Here is a 22,411-nt window from a genome sequence, read left to right as displayed (position 1 = left end):
TCTATCTACAAAACAAAAACCTGAAGGAAATTGAAATGCTATTCCTTGTTTACCCTATTAGCTTATTAGTATGAATGTATTACTTTATTGAAAAATAAAATAAAATGGTTGAAATGATATTGTGTACGCATTATTTTCTATCTAGTACTCAATTTTGCAAATATGAGTAATAAAAGTAAAGACATCTCTTATCCATTTCACTAGATTTTTTTACATTCATCTTTAAAAATTTATTGAAAAGATTCCCCCATTTTTCTTTATCTCCATGATAGTCAAGAAGTTCTGCTTTGTGTCCAATTGAAATCTCTCCTGCTTTATTAAACCAATTTCTGCTTGTTTGCACCTCTGTGTCCATGGAGAACAACTGATCAGCATCCTTTATATAAAACCTTTTATATTCTTGGAGACAGTAATTTCCTGTGAAATGTTTTGTTGAAAGTTCCATAAACTTGAAGAGAAAAAAGGGTTGTGGTTACTTTATACTTCATGAAAATATTGTTCCAAAGCTTTGAATGTAAAGACAGTTACATTTATCTTTCTGTGTGACAAATTAACTTTAGCCCCCTTTTTAATTGCATTTTAGTTTCATCATGATACATTTAAATTATGTATTTCCTGTCAAATGTGGTTAATTGTTTTGAAAGTGTATGCATATAGCAACTCTCTTTGGCTTCTCTTAATTTCTTGGTAAATCTTTTTGGCTGTATTTTACAATTTAAATTTATAATTGCACCAATATGAATTGATTTTGGCAATTTGATTCTAAAACCTTGAAATCTAATAATGGATAACCACTAAGAAAACATTCTCATGAGATACAGAAAAAAAATTTTATTTTAGGGTCGAGTGATTTAATTGCATAAATAGTTTTTTTAATTTAGAAAGTGTATTATCCCCATCATTAATTTCAATAGTCCATAATTGTCCACAGTAGTTTAAGAAATTCAAACAATATTTATGTAGCATTAAAGGCAAAATATCACTGAAACTACAAACATTTGTGTGGCGATATTGAGGTCAGACATTTTCTGGGATTGACAGCACACGTGCACATGGTATTAACTAACTATCTCATAATTTCTTCATTCTTTATGTCAAGGGAGCTCTTCGTTGAAGTTCTATGATTGGAGGGGTCTCTGTATACATTAGCACAGTTCTGCCCAAGGTTTCCTTGGTTTTGGTGAAAGGCTGCCCTCTTGTGCAGAGATGAGAAGCAACTGTTAAAAGGCCTCATTTAGCCTATTAGCTGATGCAGTTTCTGCCGGATTCTAAAATGGAAGTTAATGCTATGCTTGGAACCCACAAGTCATCATTAAAAAATATCAAGAATTTACTCTTAACCTTCCTCTGGACTCTTTGTACCTTAGCAGGGATTATGGTTCTCATGGTTCCTCTGTACGACTTAGACGGAGATAAACTCTCACCTTCAATTCAAGGAAACAGCTCCCTATTAGGAACAACCTATAGGGTTTTGCTCTCAACAAATAAATTATGTGTTTGTTTCTAATTACAAAATATTCTCATCTATTACTGAATCATATAACTTCATGGAAAAGAAACCAGACCCACTCCTTTGCGGTCTATTGAAGTCTAGGTCTTGGCTTTGTCACCGTTGGAAGAGAAGAAACTTGAAGAATCCTTCACAATGTTAGCACTGAAAAGTGAAAAATAGACTACCACTTGCTTCTATTGTTTTAGGTCTTATCTATCTAAGCATCTAGTTGAACTGAAGAAGTAGTATTTCAAAAATGTATATTTGATAGGTAGGTAAGATAGATTATTCTATCTGAGACTTTAATAATAAGTTTTATTTTATGTAAATGCTTTCCTGTACTTTTTAAATTTAGGGTTTTAAAGAGCTTCAGTAATGAGTTGAATATCCTTGTGAAAGTTGTATGAGTGGCTAAGAACCCTGAGCAATGGTGTCTGAATTAATCACTCTGTCTCTAATGTATAACTCACAGAATGTAAAAGTAAAGCTCTGATGTGATTGTAGTTTAGAGTTCCACAAGGTCTTTAGTCACCAGAGTATGTTTGAGTCCCACCTTTTTATTAGATAAGGATAACCTAAAAACAAACAGAGCCTCAAAGAAAATGAAAACATGTGTCCCCGCAAAAGCTTGTACATAAAAGTTCATAGTGGAACTGTTCGTAATAGCCATGATAGCAAAAACATGGAAACAACCCAAATGTCTGTCAATGGACAAAATGTGATTTATACATACAATGGGTTCTTATTCAGCCATAAACAGAAATGAAGTACTGATACATGCCACGGCATGCATGAACCCTGAAAAATATTACACTAAGTAAAAAAAGCCAAACACAAATGGTGTATAATGTATGGTTCTATTTTTGTGAAATGTCCAAAATGAACAACTCTATAGAGATACATAGATTAATGATTTTCTAGAGTTGGGGTGATGGGGGAGTGGAGGAGAGGGGAAGAGAAGAAAATGGTGACAATGGGCACAAAGGTTTTTTAGAGAGGAGGTGATAAAAAAATGTTCTAAAATTGATTGTGGCAGTGGTTGTACAATTTTGTGAATATACTAAAAATCATTACCTTAAACTCTTTAGGTGAATTTTATGGTATTAGAATTATATCTCAGTCAAGCTGTTATAAAAAAACTAAAAAAAGTAAATAAAGTAAAAATAAAAACCTACTGTGTTCTGTAAAAAGTCTTTTCCTCATTTCAATGGTTGCTACAAAGTCTTTATTCAGTACTGAAAATTATTCATATGTGTGCAGTTAGCCTCACCAAACCATTCTTGGTTTAAAGATTTTATGTCTGATTCAAACCTGCATTCTTGTTTTATGACTTTAATTATTATGAATAATCTTCTCTCAGACTTCCCCCCCCCCTTCCCAGGACACAATGCCTTGGAGGGAATGTAAATATTTTAAGTGTTGTTACAATATTTATATGAGCAGAAACAAAGAGTCGAGGGTGGTACTCTTCCCTAATGAATGCCACACTGGCTTTGGGATCAGATCTATTAAGATTCAAATCCTACTTATTCATTGTGAAATCTTGTACAAGTTCTCTTTGAATGTCAGTTTCCTTCGCTGTAAAATGAGGATAGCAGTACCTTCTTCATAAAACTGTTGTTTTGTGTATTAAATGAGATAACATATTTTAAGTACTTTGCAAATTTGCTTAAACATGATAGGTGTTCAAAAATATAGAAATTAATAATAATAATTTTGAAGAAAATAATTCAATTTATTTAAAGATAATCCTTATTAAGCTAAAGTGCATGAACAGAAAACAGGGTTAACAGATTCCTCAAACCATTTCAATGTTAATTGGGGAATTTTTGCATTGGTCTTTAGAAGTATGAATATTTATAGAGTTCCTTATTAAGAATCATTTTTTCTTCAAAAGAAAAGCCAGATACAAACAAGTAGGGAACCATTGTAGCTTTTGGGGAATGGGCAAAATTATTATCTTGAGGCATTATTTTCAAAATAATGGATTTTACTTGTCATAGGACACTTTTTTCTGCCTTTTCATCACAATTGCAATCAGCACACTACCTGCTTTCAGCAGCAACAGAAACAGCTGGATCACCCATTTTGATGAGGGATTACTCTTCAGTATTTATAGTAACACCCATTTCACCAAGTGGGGCCGAAAAGAAGGAAAAAACAAACAACTGACTTTTCTTATAACAGGTAACTGTTTTCTTTTGTACTAAATTTTCTTTCCTATTGCTTTCACTAGCTTCAGATTCTGAAGCTCATTTCGCCACTCAGGGGACACTTAAAAGCAGCCAAACCAACGCAGCCAATAGAAATTTAATTTTAAAAATATAAGGCTTTGCTTTGAAAATCCTGTAGAAACATTAAGCAAAAGATTAAGGAATAAAAACAAGTTCAAGAGCATGCCAAAGGTCTTGAAATCTGAACAGGGACTACATTCTAAGTCAGACACGCGTAAATATGTGTCTTTTCTCACTGATATTAATGAAATGGTTAATTCTGTTGTCATGGCAACAAAGAACAGCTGTGATAAAAAGCTAAAGGTCTACACATAATGCCCAATACAAGGTCTCTAATTCTAAAGCTGATTTTCTTAGCTACAATAGAAGTGATGTGCTTTCAATATCATTCTAAGCTTTCACATCAAATCCTTCTAGTTAATCCAATAAATAGACCAGTAGCATAAAAAGGAATATATGTTTGCACATTATAAACCTTATAAAAGAAGTTTACCTATGTCCAATGTTAAGAGGGGATCTGAAAAGTAAATATATGCTCCTTCAAAATAAAAACCTACTCTGAATGAAATCCTAAAAAATAGAATATGTTTGAATAAGATATCAAGGTAATTATCAAATGCATTATTTTCTAGCTAGTAAGTAGAAATGTTTTATATTTGAGATAACAACATCACTGCTACTATCAACAGGAACACAACAGCAAAAATAAATCAATTTTAAAAACTCACTAGAACATAGTATTGTAAGCGGCAGAGTTTGTTCTACAGGCCTATTTATGTTGTTTATAGGTCCACTGCAATTTGCCAAATGTATTATACCAGTAATCCAACCCAGGTTGTAGATGAATTTCAGGCTCTGATAAAGACTCATGTAATATTTCAGCTTCATTGATAAACCTCTTCTTTACCTTCTTTTTGGCCCTGCGAGGTGACCTAGATTTATTTGTCTTCCTCATCTCCCTTCTGCATAGGTCTCTATGAGAACTGTCCTCTTTATTCTATATTCTTAGCTCAGGTACTCACAGTTTCTCTCCTGGATTACTGTGATCAAACAGGCCTCCCATCCATTCTCCAGCCAAATGTCAAAGTAATCTTTCTAAAACATAAGTGAAATCATTTCCTTTCTCTTAAAATCTTTTAGATTTCCTCCCTTTCCTGTCTGTGAAAAATCCAAAGTTCTTAGTATGGCTTAGAAGAGGCTTCACGTGAACCTTAGCAACTTCACCCTCATCTCCTCTGATGCACCACTTGCTCTCTAGTCAAAAAGACCTTCTGAAGTTTTCTGAACGGGCATCATGTTTACAATTTCTGTATCATTTTATAGCTGTCTGTCCTTTACTTTGAATATCTCTTTTTGCTTTTCCATGTAATGATTTCCAATTTGTAGTTGTAAATTTAACTCACATTTTCAAGGGTGAGCAATATATTGCTTTATATATAATAGTTTTTAAAAAGGTCAAAACTAAAATATTCCACAAAGAAATTGTAGCACAGTCATAATATCAAGTCATTATATACCACTCTAGAGATACACATGTAGTGATATAAAAAACTATTTGTTGCTCTCTTTTAAGGTTATTATTGGGTTAAAATCAGTATATTCAAGGTGATTCAATTTTTAAAAAATTAACTTTATTGATGTGTAGTTTACATACTATAAAATACTGACATTTAAAAAGTACAGTTTGATGGTTTTTCAAAAAGTGTATACTACCATGTAACCACAATCACAATCAATATATAGAATATTTTCATTACTCAAAGGTTCTACTATTCCCTTCTGCTATTCCCTCATGTTCATCCCTGGCCCCAGGCAACCACTGATTTGACTTCTGTCACTATAGATTGGGTTTTTTTTCCTGGAGTTTCATATGAATGGAACCATAAAGCATGTTTTTTTGTGTGTGTGTCTGAATTTTTTCTTTTAGCATAATGACTTTTAGATTCACCCATGTTGTCCTGTGTACCAGTAGTCCCTTTACTTTTATTGGTGAATAGCATTCGATTTGGACATTCAGTAATTTATTCACATGTTGATGGATGCTTGGGTCACTTCCAGTTTTGGCCTATCATGAATAAAGCTTCTATAAACATTCAAGTACAAGTCTTTGCATAAACATTTGTTTTCATTTCTCCTGGATAAATATGTAAGTGTGGAATTTGCTCAGTTGATTGGTGTCTTAGTCCATTTGGGCTGCTATAACAAAAATACTATAAACTGGATAGCTTAAAAAACAAACATTTATTTCTTACAGTCCTGGAAGCTGGGAAGTCTAGATCAAGACACCAATAGATTTGGTATCTGGTGAGAGCTCTCTTTTTAGTTTGTAGATGGCCATCTTCTTGCTATGGCAAGGGACAAGGGATTCTCTCTGGGGTCTCTTTTGTCAGAGCATAAATTGCATTCATGAAGGCTGATATGGTTTCGCTGTGTACCCACCCAAATTTCATCTTGAATTGTAGTTCCCATAATCCCCATGTGTTGTGGGAGGGACCAGATGTGAGGTAATTGAATCATGGGGTGGTTACCTCCATGCTGTTCTCATGATAGTGAGTCACTTGTCATGAGATCTGATGGTTTTATAAGGGGCTTTCCCCTTTTGCTCAGCACTTCTCCTTGTTGCTGCCTTGTGAAGAAGGGCATGTTTGCTCCCCCTTCTGCCATGATTGTAAGTTTCCTGAGGCCCCCCCAGCCCTTTGCAACTGTGGATCAATTAAACCTCTTTCCTTTTAAATTACCCTGTCTCAGATGTTTTCTCATAACAGTGTGAGAATAAACTAATACAGTAAATTGGTACTGGGGTGTGGAGTGCTGCTGTAAACATACCCCAAAATCTGGAAGTGACTTTGGAACTGGGTAATGGGCAGAGGTTGGAACAGTTTGGAGGGCTCAGAAGACGGTAAGATGTGGGAAAGTTTGGAACTTCCTAGACACTTGTTGAGTGGCTTTGACCAAAATTCTAATAGTGATATGGACAACAAAGTCCAAGCTGAGGTGCTCTCAGATGGAGATGACGAACTTGTTGGGAATAGGAGTAAAGGTTACTCTTGCCAGGCAAAAAGACTGGCAGCATTTTGCCCCTGACCTACAGGTTTTGGAACTTTGAACTTGAGAGAGATAATTTAGGGTATCTAGTGGAAGAAATTTCTAAGTGGCAAAGCATTCAAAAGCACACAGAATATAAAAATTTAGAAAACTTGCAGTCTGATGATGCAGTAGGAAAGAAAAACCCATTTTCTGGAGAGAAATTCAAGCCAGCAGCAGAAATTTGCATAAGTATCAGGGAGCCAAATTATAATCACCAAGACAACAGGGAAAATTCAGAGGCATGTCACAGGTCTTCATGGCAGCCCCTCCCATCACAGACTTGGAAGCCTAGGAAGAAAAAATGGTTTCATGGGCCAGGTCCAAGGCCCCCGTGCTGTGTGCAGCCTTGGGACTTGGTGCCCTGCATCCCAGCTGCTCCAGTCATGGCTAAGAGGGGTCAAAGTATGGCTCAGGCCATGGTTTCAGAGGATTCAAGCCCCAGACCTTGACAGCCTCCACATGGTGTTGAACTTGCATGCACCAAAGTCAAGAATTGCAGTTTGGGAAGCTCTGCCTAGATTTCAGAGGATGCATGGAAACACCTGGATGTCCAGGCAGAAGTTTTCTACGATGGTGGAGCCCTCAAGGAGAATCTTTGCTAGGGCAGGGTGGAAGGGAAATGTGGGATAGGAGCCCCTACACAGAATCCCCAATGGGGCACTGCCTAGTGGAGCTGTCAGATGAGGGTCACTTTCTTCCAGAGCCCAGAATGGTAGATCCACTGATAGCCTGCACTGTGCACTTTGAAAAGCTGCATATACTCAATGCCAGCCCATGAAGTCAGCTGGGAGGGGGATGTACCCTGCAAGGCCACAGGGGCAGAGCTGCCCAAGGCCATGGGAACCCACCTCTTGCATCAGTGTAACCAGGATGTGAGACATGGAGTCAAAGGACATCATTTCAGAGCTTTAAGATTTGACCACCCCACTGGATTTTGGACTTACTTGAGTACTGCAGCCTCTTTGTTTTGGCTAATTTTTCCCATTTGTAATGGGTGTATTTACACAATGCCTGTACCCCCATTGTATCTAGGAAGTAACTAACTTGCTTTTGATTTTACAGGCTCATAGTTGGAAGGGACTTGCCTTGTCTCAGATAAGACTTAGACTTTTGGGTTAATTCTGGAAAGAGTTAAGCCTTTGGGGGGACTGTTGGAAAGGCATGCTCGTGTTTTGAAATATGACGACATGAGATTTGAGAGGTGCCAGGAAAGGAGTAATATGGTTTAGCTGTATCCCCACCCAAATCTCACCTTGATTTGTAGTTCCCATAATCCCTATGTGTCATGGGAGGGACCTGATGGGAGGAAATTGGATCGTGGGGGCAGCTACCGCCATGCTGTTCTCATGACAGTGAGTGAGTTTGCACAAGATCTGATGGTCTTATAAGGAGTTTTTCCCCTTTTGCTCAGCAATTCCCTTTGCTGCCACCATGTGAAGAAGGATGTGTTTGCTTCCCCTTCCACCATAATTGTAAGCTTCCTGAGGCTTCCCCAGCCATGCAGAACTGTGAGTCAATTAAATCTTTCCTTTTTAAATTACTCAGTCTCAGGTATTTCTTCATAGCAGCATGAGAACGGACTAATACAAAGGCTCTACTCTCATCACCAAATCACCTCCCAAAAGGCTCATCTTCTAATACTATCTCATTGGTGGGTTATAATTTCAACATATGAATTTTGGGAAGACACAAACATTCAGCCTATAACAATTGGAAAGTATATGATTACTTTACAGGTTACTGTCAAATTGTTTTTTAAAGTGATTGAGTGATTTTATATCTTCTTTTGGTGAATGTTTGTTTAAATCTTTGGCCACTGTTAATTTTCCTTTTTCTGGAGTTGTTAGGTTTTAGAATTTTTTTTTTTTTCTGAAAATAAGTTCTCTGTTTTATGTTTGTATCACTCAATATTATGTAATATTTTCTCCCTGTCTTTGGCTTCCTCTTTACTTTCTTAATATTTTCTTTTAAAAATAAGAAGGTTTTATGTGATTATATTTTTGTAAAAAGTAAAACATAGACATGCACACACCCCTTTGAAATACAGAAAAAACCTGGAAAGATATACACATGGTACATACCTCTGGGTAATGAAAGTGATTACCTTTAGGTGGTATAATTATAGTTCATTTAAAATTTTCTTTTTTTCCCCTAACTTTCCATAATAGACATTAATTCCTTTTATAATTCAAAAAATATTATGATACATGAATAACATTATAATAATTATATATATATATCATTAAGTGACACTCCTCCTCTTGTTTCTTAATGTGTCTTTCTTTCATCTTTGTATTCCTGGTGACTCTCTCAGTATCTGATAGAGCTGGTGCACAATACAATTTGGTCAAATTCATTTAGCAAATATTTATTGAAAACCTACAATGTGCCAGGAATGTACTGGGTACTGGGAATTCAAATTATATATGAAACACAGATCTTGCAAATAAGTAATTTATAGTTGGATAATCTCTCTATTGTCTATGCCTGTTATAATGCCTAACACTTACTAGCTACTTGAAAAATGCGTCAATGAATGAAATGAAGAGATTGTAATTGAGTCTTGTATTTCTTAGCACGATATTTTTTCCTGGTCATGTTATTGATTTATTTGACAATGATTTTTTGGCTTATTTATTAGGGTTCAGCATGAACAATTCAAATAAATTGTCTGTACACAGGTTTTTGCCTGAAATGGCTGAATCAAGTGGGCTATTATTCTGAGGTCTCTGAAGAGCTGATGAATTTTAAAAGGAGAGGTATAGGGAGGGGTCTGGAAGATGAAAATTTTTTCATCATGTTTTTCTAGGTGAGCTTATCTTAAATAAAAGTAGAGTTTGAGTCATCTGCCTGGCATGGTAATCTTTTCCTTTTGATTAGAAGTGGTCAGATCAGATCTCAAGTCATTTAAGATTATCTTGATTATTAACACGACTACAATCATTCTTTACATAGATGTTGCATATATATTACTTGGTCATTAGAATCAGGACAACAGTGTCATACACATAATAAAATTGAATGACTTCATTCTCTGGCTCCAATCTCATGATACCATTAAATAATTTCCTGTGAAACATAAACTCCAAAATATTGGATATATTTTTGTTTGTTACTATGTTTGGTAACTGAGTATGATATTGTCAGCTATGGTTACTGTGTTTGAACCTTTTTCTAATAAGGACAAATAGAAATGGTGATTGCAAGAAGCCTCAAGACCTGTGAATAAGGAAAATAATTGTTCTCTCAGCAGATAGATTCTAGTTACCTAGCCATTTGTGTGTAAATAGAAGAAATGAGGGGCAGAGAAATACTCTTGGATAAATTGAACATTGTCTACCTTTTTAGTAGTGGAATGTCTTTTTTTATAAGCTAATATTTGAAGGGCAGGATTTTTGCATGTTAAGCATTTATGACTGGAGATTAAAGCACATTTACTTTAATTTTATGGTAGCATTTCACAGGGTGAGAATTTTTGCAAGTGTTAGTTTCATTCTGAATTTTACTTCTATCTTCTGTTTTGAGGATAAATCATTACCTGTAGGTGGAAATATGTATCTTAACACATTTGGTAATGACTTTGGAGCAGGAAAAAAATATTTTTTTGAGTACAAACATAAAAAATTCTCATAATGTTTAGCTTTTCTAGACAGAAACATGTTTCTAGGAAACAAGAGAGTTGTCTAACTATTGGTGAGTTCTGAACTGCTTGTTAACTTATGTTAAATTAAACTAGGGTAATCCTTTAATCTGATCAATAAATTGCCCTATTACATTTACTAAACCTTGCTGGCTAGCTCTTGATCACTGCTTTAGTCCTTTTACAGGGCAACTGATTATAAAGTTCCTTAAAGCAAGAGGACATTTCTTACACTTTCTAATTTCATCCAGTAGTTGATGGGAACAGTGATAGAAAGTCTGTGGAGACACCAGTGAACTTTGTCTGTTTTAGATCCATATAAGAGAACTCTGAAAGGGAGACAAATGTTTTTCATATGGTTAGAAATTGCTGGAATAAGTCAATCAACCACTTGGGGAAAGGTGGCTTCTATTGTTCTGCTATAGTTTCCTCTAAAACTTAATGATTGAAGAGAGTTCTTGGAGAGGAGAAGGAGTGATGTAGATTTCTATCTTCAATAATTAAAACCAATAATTTTGATTAAAATTCAATAATTAAAAACCAATAACTGAGACCAAAGTCTAACCCAACTGTAACATTACCATCTCACCAATAAAGTCAGGATTTGTTTAAGTTTCTAAGCTTGTAAATTTGTAAATTAACCTATCACTACCTCAATATCCTTATTTATAAAATTGAGATAATCCTAGTATCTATGTCATTGACTTATTTTGCAGTTCCATGAAATCATGTAAAGAAAGCTGTCAGGACAATGGCTGACACATAATGGCAGAATAAGTATTAATAATTATTATTAGTACCACTGTTACTGCTATTATTTCCCACTTTTATTATTATTACTATTACTGATATCTCACCAATTCACCTCCGGGTCCCCATAATGTTTGGCAGTAAAATTTGTAAAATCAACAATGCTTACTCTTCATTATCGAAGAAAATCAAAAGGTAGCATTTCCCTTCTGGGAGAAAGCATCCTCAAACATTATGTTGAATCCCACTAAATGAGTAGAGGAAAACAGTTTAAGCCTTCTGGGCCTGCGGCTTGGAGGCAACAAGTGACATGGGAACCTGTCTGTGCCTGAGCCAAGGTCCTGAGGCACAACAGTGTTTCCTACTGGGCTGAGATAGCACTAAAGCTGAGCTAAAGTTGGTGATAATCAATTTATAGATTTATTTGGCAGTACAGATCCATGATCTCTTTTCCACAATTCTGAAATCTAATGAACTCCAAAAATAAAGAGGGTTTTGGGGGGTAGGGACAGATATTTGTCAGCAAAACTAACTTGACCAGCACTCATTTGGGGGCAAAATCTGAACTGATGTGAGTGTACTGTACAGTCTTCATTAACCTTAAATTGAATATTATATGCAATGATTCAGAAGCATCAATGACTTTGCATATGGAGTGCTCCCCTAGACCCCACTGGAGGTATATATAACATAAAGCATATGCATTTTTTTCACTAAAGTGTGAAAAATTCTGAAGTTGGAAACACATGTGGCCCCAAGCTTTGTGGGTAGGAATTAAGAACTATACCTACTCACAGATTTACTTTGTTTAGTAATGTGAGAAGACCCAGTGTCACCATCATTTCCTCCTCCAGCCTCTAACTCTGAATTTCTGTTCCTTGAGAAGCTGTCCCTGATAGAGGAAGAAGGCAGAGAGATGCCTAGGCAGATAGGTAAGGGTCCCCGACAAAACCCCACCTTCAAGCCTAAAACAGCCTGAAGGCTGAAAGACCAGATGAAACCTGTGACCCAGAGGAAGAACTGCCCCTGTTTGCTTGCTCTTTCCCGACTGATTCTTTCTGATGGTCCCTTTCAACCAATTGAATGTTACCTTTTTCTATACTACCTATGACTTCTCTGGGCGTGCCTGCATGCACACTGGGAGAATAGGGTGAAGCCACCAGGAATTCACACCTTATGCTGGGGAGGAGCCTAACCTCTTCAGCTCATATGTGAAAGTTCTAGCACTCCACTGTGAGATGGGAGGCTGCTGGCCAGACCCCTCTCTTTGTTGAGAGCTCTCCTTTTACTTAATAAATTCCACCCTCCTCACCCTTCAATGTGTCCATTTGCCTAATTCTTCCTGATCTTGAGACAAGATCCTGGATTTAACTGAGCAGAAAATCCTGCATTGTCTTTCACTTCTACACAGAGCCCTGATGGGCTCCCAGAGAAAAGGAAGGCCATTGAACCAAGGTCAACAGCCATGACAGATTGTGACTTTTTTTTTTTCTGCACTAGAGAAAGCAGTCCCTTCCTACTTTTTCGAAGCCAGGGTCAAAATTTAGAGACTGTTTGGATGATTATAATTCAAACCAAAGGATAATCTCCCCAGTGAAATTAGACTATGAGCCCATGGACCTAGCATTTTTGGTTCCAGCAGGCCTTTGCATGTTGGAGATTTGGTTTCTTCTCTCTCTCTGGTTTTCAGTTTGGTGTTCAGTTTAGCTCTCCTAGTGTGCTGACTCTACCTTGTCCTACTTCAGTTATGCAGCTAGCTTTTGGGACAGCTCTGGGGTGACTCTCTGACATTTCTTTCTGCTCATCTTGAAAATTAAATACCTCTGAGATTTAGGTTGGAAGATCAGTATTTACTGATCAAACCAGAGATATAAGGCCATGGTAAAGAGACAGAAGTTTCCTAGGCCTAATTAAGGCATGGATGCTAACAATGACATGTTTTACAAAAGAAATATTACACTGGAAGGGCATTCATTTAGTAATGAAATCCCAGAAATAATTTCAAATGACAGAAATTGTTAAAATACCATGGAGGAAGGGATCCTTGGTCATGGGAGGTGACTTGCCAGCCTCAGTGTTCCGGACTTTTGAAACTGATGTCAGCAAACCATCTAACCAATTTCCCTTGCTTTATTGCTGTTTTTTTTCTGCCTAGAGGAAAAAAAATACACTGGTCAGAAGATGTAAGAGTCCAAGCTCCTCGGTTGTTCTAGTTCTTATTTCACATTCTATTTATATAACCACGTTTGTGAATTCAGGTAGTCAGAGTTTGCCCCAAGGCAGGGAGCTAGTCATGGTGTGTGTGTGCTAACAAGCCCTCACAACTGAGAGGCTGAGGCTGCCACCCAGAGAAGACTTTTTGCAGGCAGACATGGCTTCTCCTGAAGCAACCTGCCCTTGCTTCCGGAGGGTAGATAGGTGATCAGGTGAGGCAGACAGCAGGTGACTCCTCTTGTTGTGCATCTTCTACTACAGTTTTTCTTTCTGAAGCAAAAACATCTATTTTAATACTCTTTATTTGTTTCTGAGGTTAGAGTACATCAGGTTGACAACAATAAGTCAAATAAAAAAATATTTACTAAGTATCTAGTAGTTTATCCACATTGCATCAGGCCTTAGGGGCATGCAAAAGAAGCAAAGAAATGTTCCTGCCCTGGAGAGACAAATCTAACAAATTTTGCACGGGAAGAAAACATTTCTGCAGCAAAACCAGGGCAGATAAATGTGGTTGTTTTGACTGACGGTGGGGAGATTCTGGGTCTAACTCGGTTAAAGGAGTGAGAAAGAAAAGCATGAGTTGACATGTTAAGAGATTCTAAAAACTGTAAACAGAGAGGAAACTTCCAGGTCTACAGGGGACAGGCAGGCAACTGGAGATATGACTAAGGCTTTGTGTAGGTGGTGGGATGGTCTGTTGACTTGGAGAACTCACGTCCTACTTAAAGGGGCAGTTGCTTCAGGCCTAGCTCAGGGGTTGGCAAATATTTCCTTGTAATGTGACAGATAGCAAATATTTATTCTTTTCAAGAGGCTTCTGTCTCTGTTGCAACTTAGCTCTGCAACTCTGTTACCCATAGAAGCAGCCCAATATTGACCACATGATTACTGGATGGGTGTGACTATGTTTCAGTAAAATTTTATTTACAAAAACTAGAGGCCATGGTGTGGTCACCATAGTTTTCCACCCTCTGCTCTAGAGCTGATGGCTGTTGGATCTGAGTTTTCAAAGGGATTTAGAAGTCAAGATTGTGATGTGAAATATCTTGATTTTAACATGTTGAATCAAAACACATTTTATGTCATCTGATACAAGCAAAATCCTTTCTATGACCTCATTTGCAACTAATTTGCATACTTTGGGTAAGATTTGATATCGATTTTAAAGATAGGTAGGGTTTGATAACTGAAGAGGAGAAAGGAGGGTTTCTGAGAAGGATGAATAGCATGATATTTAAATTAGCTTCAATTCATACTGACATTGTTTGATTACCATAGCACCAATAGTTCAGCTTCTCTATCCATCTGAGCAGCCCTCACTAAAATCCAGCCTTTCTTGCAATAGTTTTAACTATGCTTTGTTATTCTTTGGATGAGGTTTTCTAAGAATCTATTGTATTAGGGAGCCCCAAATCTGTAATTTCCTTCTAATGAGGCCTGTTAATTTGATGATAGCATAATCAAATATAAACACCACCCTTCCTTGGTCTGTAGGGTGCTTCATAATGAGATGGATCCAGAGGGGCAGAGAGTTGCCAGACACATTAAAGAAACTGGTGTCCCTAACTAAGGAAGACTTATTAATGATTTTAGTCCCAAAGGAAGAGACACACAGAAAATCTTCAGAAAAGAGAAATGGCGATGGTGAAATCAAAGCAACCCAGATGGCCTATAAACAGGCTAATTATGTGGAAGACCCAAAAGCAGCTCTGAAGTTTCTTTCCCAGCTGCCTATGGAGTCTGCCAGGTAGCCAGATGCTGGCAGAGAAAATGCCTTCCACAGGTCATCAGCAAAGTGGTGCTCCACATTAAAGCAAACGATAACCCCAGTACTTTCCTTTATGCAACAAAAGAATATTTCAGAACTTTACGAAAAAAATTTTAGAGAACTTATAAACCTCCATATTATTCAATGAATAAGAATTATGCTGATTGTTTTTGTTGCTGGAAAAACACAATTACAGAATACCACATATGTTTTTGTGCATATACATATACATATTATCAGAGGAAAGAAAGAAAATGATTCTGGGGTATCTTGTTAATACATTGTAATTTAGAGATAAATGGCAAAATATTGATGAATAATGTCATTTCATGTCAGTATTTTCTTTATCATCTTAGAAGTACCAAGCTCAAAGCTCGGCTCAGATGCTGAAATAAGATGCTGTGATTGAAAAGCTCTGCTCGTTCTTAAGCCTTTCTTATAGCCTTTGGGACACCTTCTGTCAGACATCTGAGGTTAGGTAGTGTAGGCCTTTGTTGCTAATTGAGTATGGTGATTTCAGCAACATCTGCAGAGAAGCCAGGTACTCAGATTCAGAATGGAAAACAAGATAGAAGAGTAAAAAAGGGCAGCATGGTGGCTTTTTATTTAAAGCTAAAAAAATTAATTTAACTATGACCAGGATAATATCATAAAAGATAATGGGACTTGTGTTTCAAGAGAGACCTACCTCAGTTTCCTAGCTATTTTTTATTTTTAATAACACTTAAGATTTTCTTCTTTTTAATTGGAGGAATCTCCATCTTCTTCTGTGCTTTTATTCTTGATGTCTATTAATTGTTGAGAATTGCATATGAGTGGAGACACTACAGGCATTATGCAGGTGTCATTTTAATTATATATCATAGGAAGAGAGAATCACTGTTTGTAGTAACTCTATGTTCAATATCAGGGCTCTGTTTGGAAACTTGAAGAAGACATTCCTAGTCAGCTCTTGCACTCTTTCGGGCTCACACATTGTTATGTTGCATTGCCGCTTTCTCATGTATCTATCAGTCTCCATCACAGTCCTATGCATTCCCTGAAGGCAGAGGCGGGGTAGTATGGACTTTAATTCTAAATTTTCTTATGAGGAAAAGATTGGTCTTTTCATAAAATGGGCTGGTATATCTGGAAATCTACATGCAGATGAATGAAGTTGGATTCCTACTCACCATCTAAAAAAATTAACTCAAATGGATCAAAAACCTAAATGTAAAGGTAAAAATATAAACAGAGGAAAGCCTTGGTGTAAATTTTGCGAACTCTCATTAGCTAATAGTTATTTAGATAAATTATACCCAAAATAAAAGTAACACAATTTAAACAAATAGATATATTGGGCATCATCAAATTAAAAGCTTTTGTGCTTCAAAGGACGCTATCAAGAAAGTGAAAAGACAACCCACAGAATGTGAAACATTTTTGCAAATCATATAGCTGATAAGGGACTCGTGTCTAGAATGTACAAAGAACTCCTGCAACTCAATAATAAGAAAATACAATTAAAAATAAGCAGTCAATATGAGTAGACATTTGTCTTAAGAATGGACAGAAAAGCCAATAAACACATGAAAAGATGTTCAGCATCATAAGCTGTCAGTAAAATGCAAAACAAAGCTACAATGAGATACCATCTCATGTCATTAGGATAGCTATGATCCAAAGTACAGATAATAATAAGTGTTGGCAAGGATGTGGATAAATCAGAACACTCATTCCCTGTTGGTGGCAACGTAAGTTGGTGTAGCTGCTTTAGAAGACAGTCTGGCACTTCCATAAAAGGTTAAAAAGAGTTACCACATGACCCAGCAATTTCACTTTTAGGTATATATTCAACAGAAATGAAAACAAATGTCTATAACAAAATTTGTACATGAATGTTCACAGCAGTTTTATTCATAACAACCAAAAAGTAAAAACAACCCAAATATCCATCAACTGATGAATGGGTAAATAAAATATGTCATATCCATCAAATGGAATATTATACAGCCACAGAAAAAATGAACTATTGATACATGCTAATATATAAATGAGCCTTGAAAATAGTATGCTACACAAAAGAAGCCAGTCATAAAGTACAGTGGTAATATACACACTATACTGTATGATTCCATTTTTTAAATGTCCAGAATAGGCAAATCCATAGAGATCAGAAGCAGATTAGTGTTTCCCTAGGGTTGGGCAGAAAGGAATGGGGAGTGATTGCTAATTGACTTTCTTTTTTCGGCATCATAAAAATGGATTCTGGTGATGGCTGCATAACTCTAAATGCACTAAAACCTACTGAATTGTACACTTTAAATGGCTGTTACATGAATTACATCTCAATAAAGCTGTTATAAAGGATAATTTATTATGTACCTAGGCTACTACATGCCAGACTCTGCACTTGGCTCTGGGAATGCAAAGATGAATATGACAACTGCTTGTAACCTGATGCACTGATAGGCATATGCACAAGGAGTACAGATATTACCAGGAGGAAGTGATTAATTCTTGCAGTTGGGGATATCCTCAGAGAAGAGGTACCAGCTGCTTGAGGTAATATTTGAAAAAAAAAATTTTCCTCCAAGTGTGGCATGATTAAGAGCAATGCATAATGAGGAAGTAGCACATGCTAAGACATGGAGGTATTTTATACATTTATTTTGATATAATTTAGTTTTGAAAAAAATCTGTGCTACAAAAAGAAAAAAAAGAAGTTTAAAAAGCACTTTGTTGGGCAATTGCTTTAGTATTGATGAAAGGTGGCAAGGACGCAAGTTGAGGTCACACATGTGGGATGGTGTGGAGAATTGAGAATAAGCAAAGGGCACATTTATAGAGCCCCTTCCTGTTCCTACAGGTCTTGCCTCTCTTTGTCTGCACACAACCCTATAAGATCTGCTTACTCGTCTTCATTTTATTGACAAGAGAAGTGAGGCACAGAGAGGTAAGGTGGCTTCCCCAAAGTCTCAAATGGCCAATCGGCAGAGTTAGTATTCAACCTGGAAAATCTGTCTCCAGAACCTGAACTCTCAGCCACTAATCTTATTTTGAAGGCATTATTCCAGTTTTGTGTTTTCCGTGAAACCTGGCCCAAGGCCTGGCCCATTGCTGGACCTTGGAAAATGATTATTGCTTGAATAAATCCATGCTCTCCTGTCTGTTTATTTCAAAGACTCCATGCTATGAAGCGTGAAGCATAGGCATGAGCACAGGCAATCCCACTGCCTACAACTAGAGAAGCTGGAAATGGAGGTCCTGGCTTTCTGCTTCATTTCGCTTTTTTTCCCTCCTTCATACTCTTTATAATGTCTAACCAGCAGATCCTACCACTCAGTGACACCAATCTGAAGAGTCAATATTTATTAATATTTAATGTTACATTATGAGTGTAAGATTAAGCTAACACTTATCAAGCAAATTCTACATGCAGGCACTGTGCTAAGCACTTTACATGCATTATCTCCTTTAGATCTCATGATAGTGCTGAGCACTTGATCCTTGGGAAAGTGTCATATTGGATCAACAGCATGGATTTGGGAGCTGAACTGCATGGGTTCAGATCTTAGCTCTGCCATTTACCAGCAGTGTGGTGTGTGAAATCTGTTTAATGTATCAATACCTCAGTTTCCTCATCTAATAATAGTACCTACTTCATAAGATTGTTGTGATGGTTAAATGAATTATTGGCCATTGAGTATTTGGAATAGTACCTGACATGGTGACTGCTAAGTGTTAGCTGTTATCAGTAATTTTCTTTCTACATCTGTTTACAACAGAGAAAAGTGAGGTTTAAATTATTAAGTACCTTCCACACAAAGACACAGCTAAGAGGCAGAGTCAGGTTTCAAACACAGGGAATTTGATTCCAGAATCTGCATTCTGAACCAACTCCAGAAGATTCAACTACCATGGTGTATAACCTCTGTGAAGCATCCTTTGTCTTCCCAGACGAATTTAAGTATGGCTTTATCTCTACCTTCATAGTAGCATGTTCAACATTTTATCAGAAGTGTAGAACATGGTATTTCTATATTTTCCCTTTATACAGTGGCTGGTATCTAGTAGGCTCTTAATAAATATACATTGTTAGTCTAAACCCTATTGCTAAATATTTCTTCAATCCATTCCCTCCTCCCTAACCCTATTACTGCTGCCTTATTAGTCCAGGCACTCAAAATTTCTTGCTTGAGCAGATGTAACAGCATCCTAATTAGACTTTGTGCTGCCATACCCTGCACCATACCCTGTGATATGAAATAATCTTAGTGAGTCTTTTTTCTGTGCAACCAAAAGGATCTACAGTTTCCCAGCTGATAAAATTGATCCAAAAGCTAAATGTTTATACATATAACCCAATAATTTCATGATAATTTGGGCAGCCTTGCCACCTGAAAGTCCTTAATAATTGCTATTTGTTGAGTGTAGAACTATCTCTGCTATTTAAAGCATGGTGATGAAGAGTGTTGATTCGTAAACACCAACGTAAAAATAGCTCACCTGATAGTCATATGCAAAATATGGTTTGTTTGTTTTTTACTGTTGCTGTACCAAATAAGTCATCTTAAAATTTTAACTATATGACAGGTTCCATGTGGGTCTGTTTATGATCGTGAACATCCTCTTTAAGGAAGCTGTCTTGGTCCATTCAGGCTACTATAGCAAAGTGGCATAGACTGAATGGCTTATAAACGACAGAAAGGTATTTCTCACCGTTCTGGAGGCTGAGAGGTCCAAGATCAAGTTGCCTGTAGATTCTGTGTCTGGTGAGGGCCTATTTCCTGGTTCGTAGATAGCAACTTCTTGCTGTGTTCTCACACCTTGTAAGGGGCGAATAAGCTCCCTAGGGCCTCTTTTATAAGGGCACTAATCCATTCACGAGGGCTCTGCTCTTATGACCTAAGCATTTCTTAAAAGGCCCCACTTCCTAATACCATCATCTTGTTGGATAGGATTTCACCATGCGAATTCCCCCTTGCCATGGTATTTAATATATTCACAGGTTTCAGGGATTAGGAGATAGGTGACTTTGGGGGCAGTGGGGCGGGGAGCATTATTCTGTCTACCATGCAGAACAATAAAGATAATATGAACTTTCAGCTACAGGGGTTACATGTGGCCTGAAAATAAAGCCGCATAAAGAAGAACAGAGAGATGAAGAGAAACAGTTCTGATGATGCCACTGTTTGAAATTCTGAATTCAGTTAAAACTTCAGTGAACTCTATTCCTGGGCTTTTAAGTTATGTGAGGCAATAAAATTCTTTTTTCTTTTCCTAAACCAGTTTGAGTTGGTTTTCTGTCACTTGAAATCAAACATCCTTACTGATATGGGGCAGGAAAGAAAAGGAAGAGGTAGGGGGGAAAGAGAAGAAAGAGTTCATTGCAAATTTAACGATCAATCCTAAGCAAATGCAAGAAGGCTAAAGCGGTTATACATGTAGAAGGCAGAGAAGATATGAACTTAGGAAGAGATAGAGTAAATTTTAGACATATTGAGTTTAGGGTTTGTATACGAATATACATTGTATTTGAATAAAATACGCATTTGTATTCAAATATATACATATAGGTTTGGGTTTCAGAGAAGTCAGGATGAAAGATTTGGGAACGTCTAATATTTTTCCCTTTGTCTTTAATATGTATGTTTTTATCTATGGTGTTCTTGGTTTTCTAGATCCTTGGATTCCTATACTTCCATGTTCAGCAGAGGAGAACATAAAGATACCACATTCTTTAAGAAACTTTCAAAGTTTTAAGGGTTAGCTCATATTTATACTGTGATGGAAAACATTGTTATTGGCCATAATTGTTGGCAAGACTTTGTAGTGTGATAAAAATTACTCATGCTCGTAGTCTCAAAAGAGAAAGAGAAAATGAGGTGTTACTGTTTCCCCCCACCCCAACCTCATATGCTGGTTGAAGTCTCATTGAAACATCCTAGCCAATAAAAAAGAAAAGCAAGATGTGGTCTCCCAAATGTTGCAAAACTGAAGTGGAGTGTAAAAATATTCATGATTTGTTTTCTACAGTCCTATCCCAAATCCCTAACCCCTTTCTACCTATTTTACTCAAAAGCTGCTCTTCTAAAATTGAGGAAATAAGCATCTTTGAGTTTCCTGCCTGAAGACATAAATCAAATTGAAAGGTTCTTATCTTCCACTCAGGTTCTTATGCTTCCAAGAAAAAATATGCAGACTTAACCTTTTCATTCATCTTAAATTTTAACATACATGTATGTATGCACACTCATGGATGTGTATATGCATATATATTAATATTTTTGGTTTTTTATTATTGACCAAATACCTAGGTTTCATAGAGATGGATACCATAGAAGGCAGGAAAGATGAATAAGCCAACACGATTAATAGGCAGGTAGATCTCATTTTCAGTAGAAACACATAAAGGAAAATTACTGGTGAGAGAGGAGGTCTTGACCCATATGTTGATTAATGCAAATCTTTGAAGACTGCCAGCAGCGTATAAAGTTGAATGCATTAATGGTAGTGGAATAAGGAAGGCAGGGCCACAGAAAGACAGAAACAGACAGAAACAAACACCAAGGCCCTTGGTGCTTGCAGAATACAGCATATGAAAAAGCATGATATAAATTCTGTAAACAAATAACTGCACAGATTCATAAATCAATACGACTCACTACTATAGATTATTTGCCAGTGACAAAATAACTTGGATTCTTTTATCATGTAGAAGTTTATAGTGCATACTAGAAGAATAGTAAGTGAAAGACAGTATCAAAGTTTATAAATGCTCTAGATCAGCTAATGAAAGGTTAACACACTCAACAAGACAGTCAGCCATCATCGTTTCCAATGCAAATAGCACTATCCAATTTAAAGACGTCGTCTGTAATTTTAAAAATTTAAGCAGAAAGTCCATATTAATAAAAGATGTGTCATATTAATTAATGCTACCATATTAATTAATATGAAAACTACAGACTACAGGAACTTCCCAGAACCATTAAGGGTCCAGTCCAAATTTTCACCCAGCAGGCAGTTTGCTGAATTGTGCGCATATGTGAGTTAAGTGGAAAATGTTACAGCTTTGGGTAGATAATAGTGTGTCTAATGGCTTTCCTGTTAATTGGATTAACTTCATAGGATAGAAGCAGACCAGATCCTGCCAGGTAACATACTCATTCCTAAGGGCAGTACCTTTCAGACAATATTATTACATGATTTTACCAGCCCATTTGCTGGTAACCTAAGAC

This window comes from Piliocolobus tephrosceles, chromosome 1, assembly GCF_002776525.5.
Source record: "Piliocolobus tephrosceles isolate RC106 chromosome 1, ASM277652v3, whole genome shotgun sequence".
NCBI lineage: Eukaryota > Metazoa > Chordata > Mammalia > Primates > Cercopithecidae > Piliocolobus > Piliocolobus tephrosceles.
Note: the sequence above shows the minus strand (reverse complement) of the source record.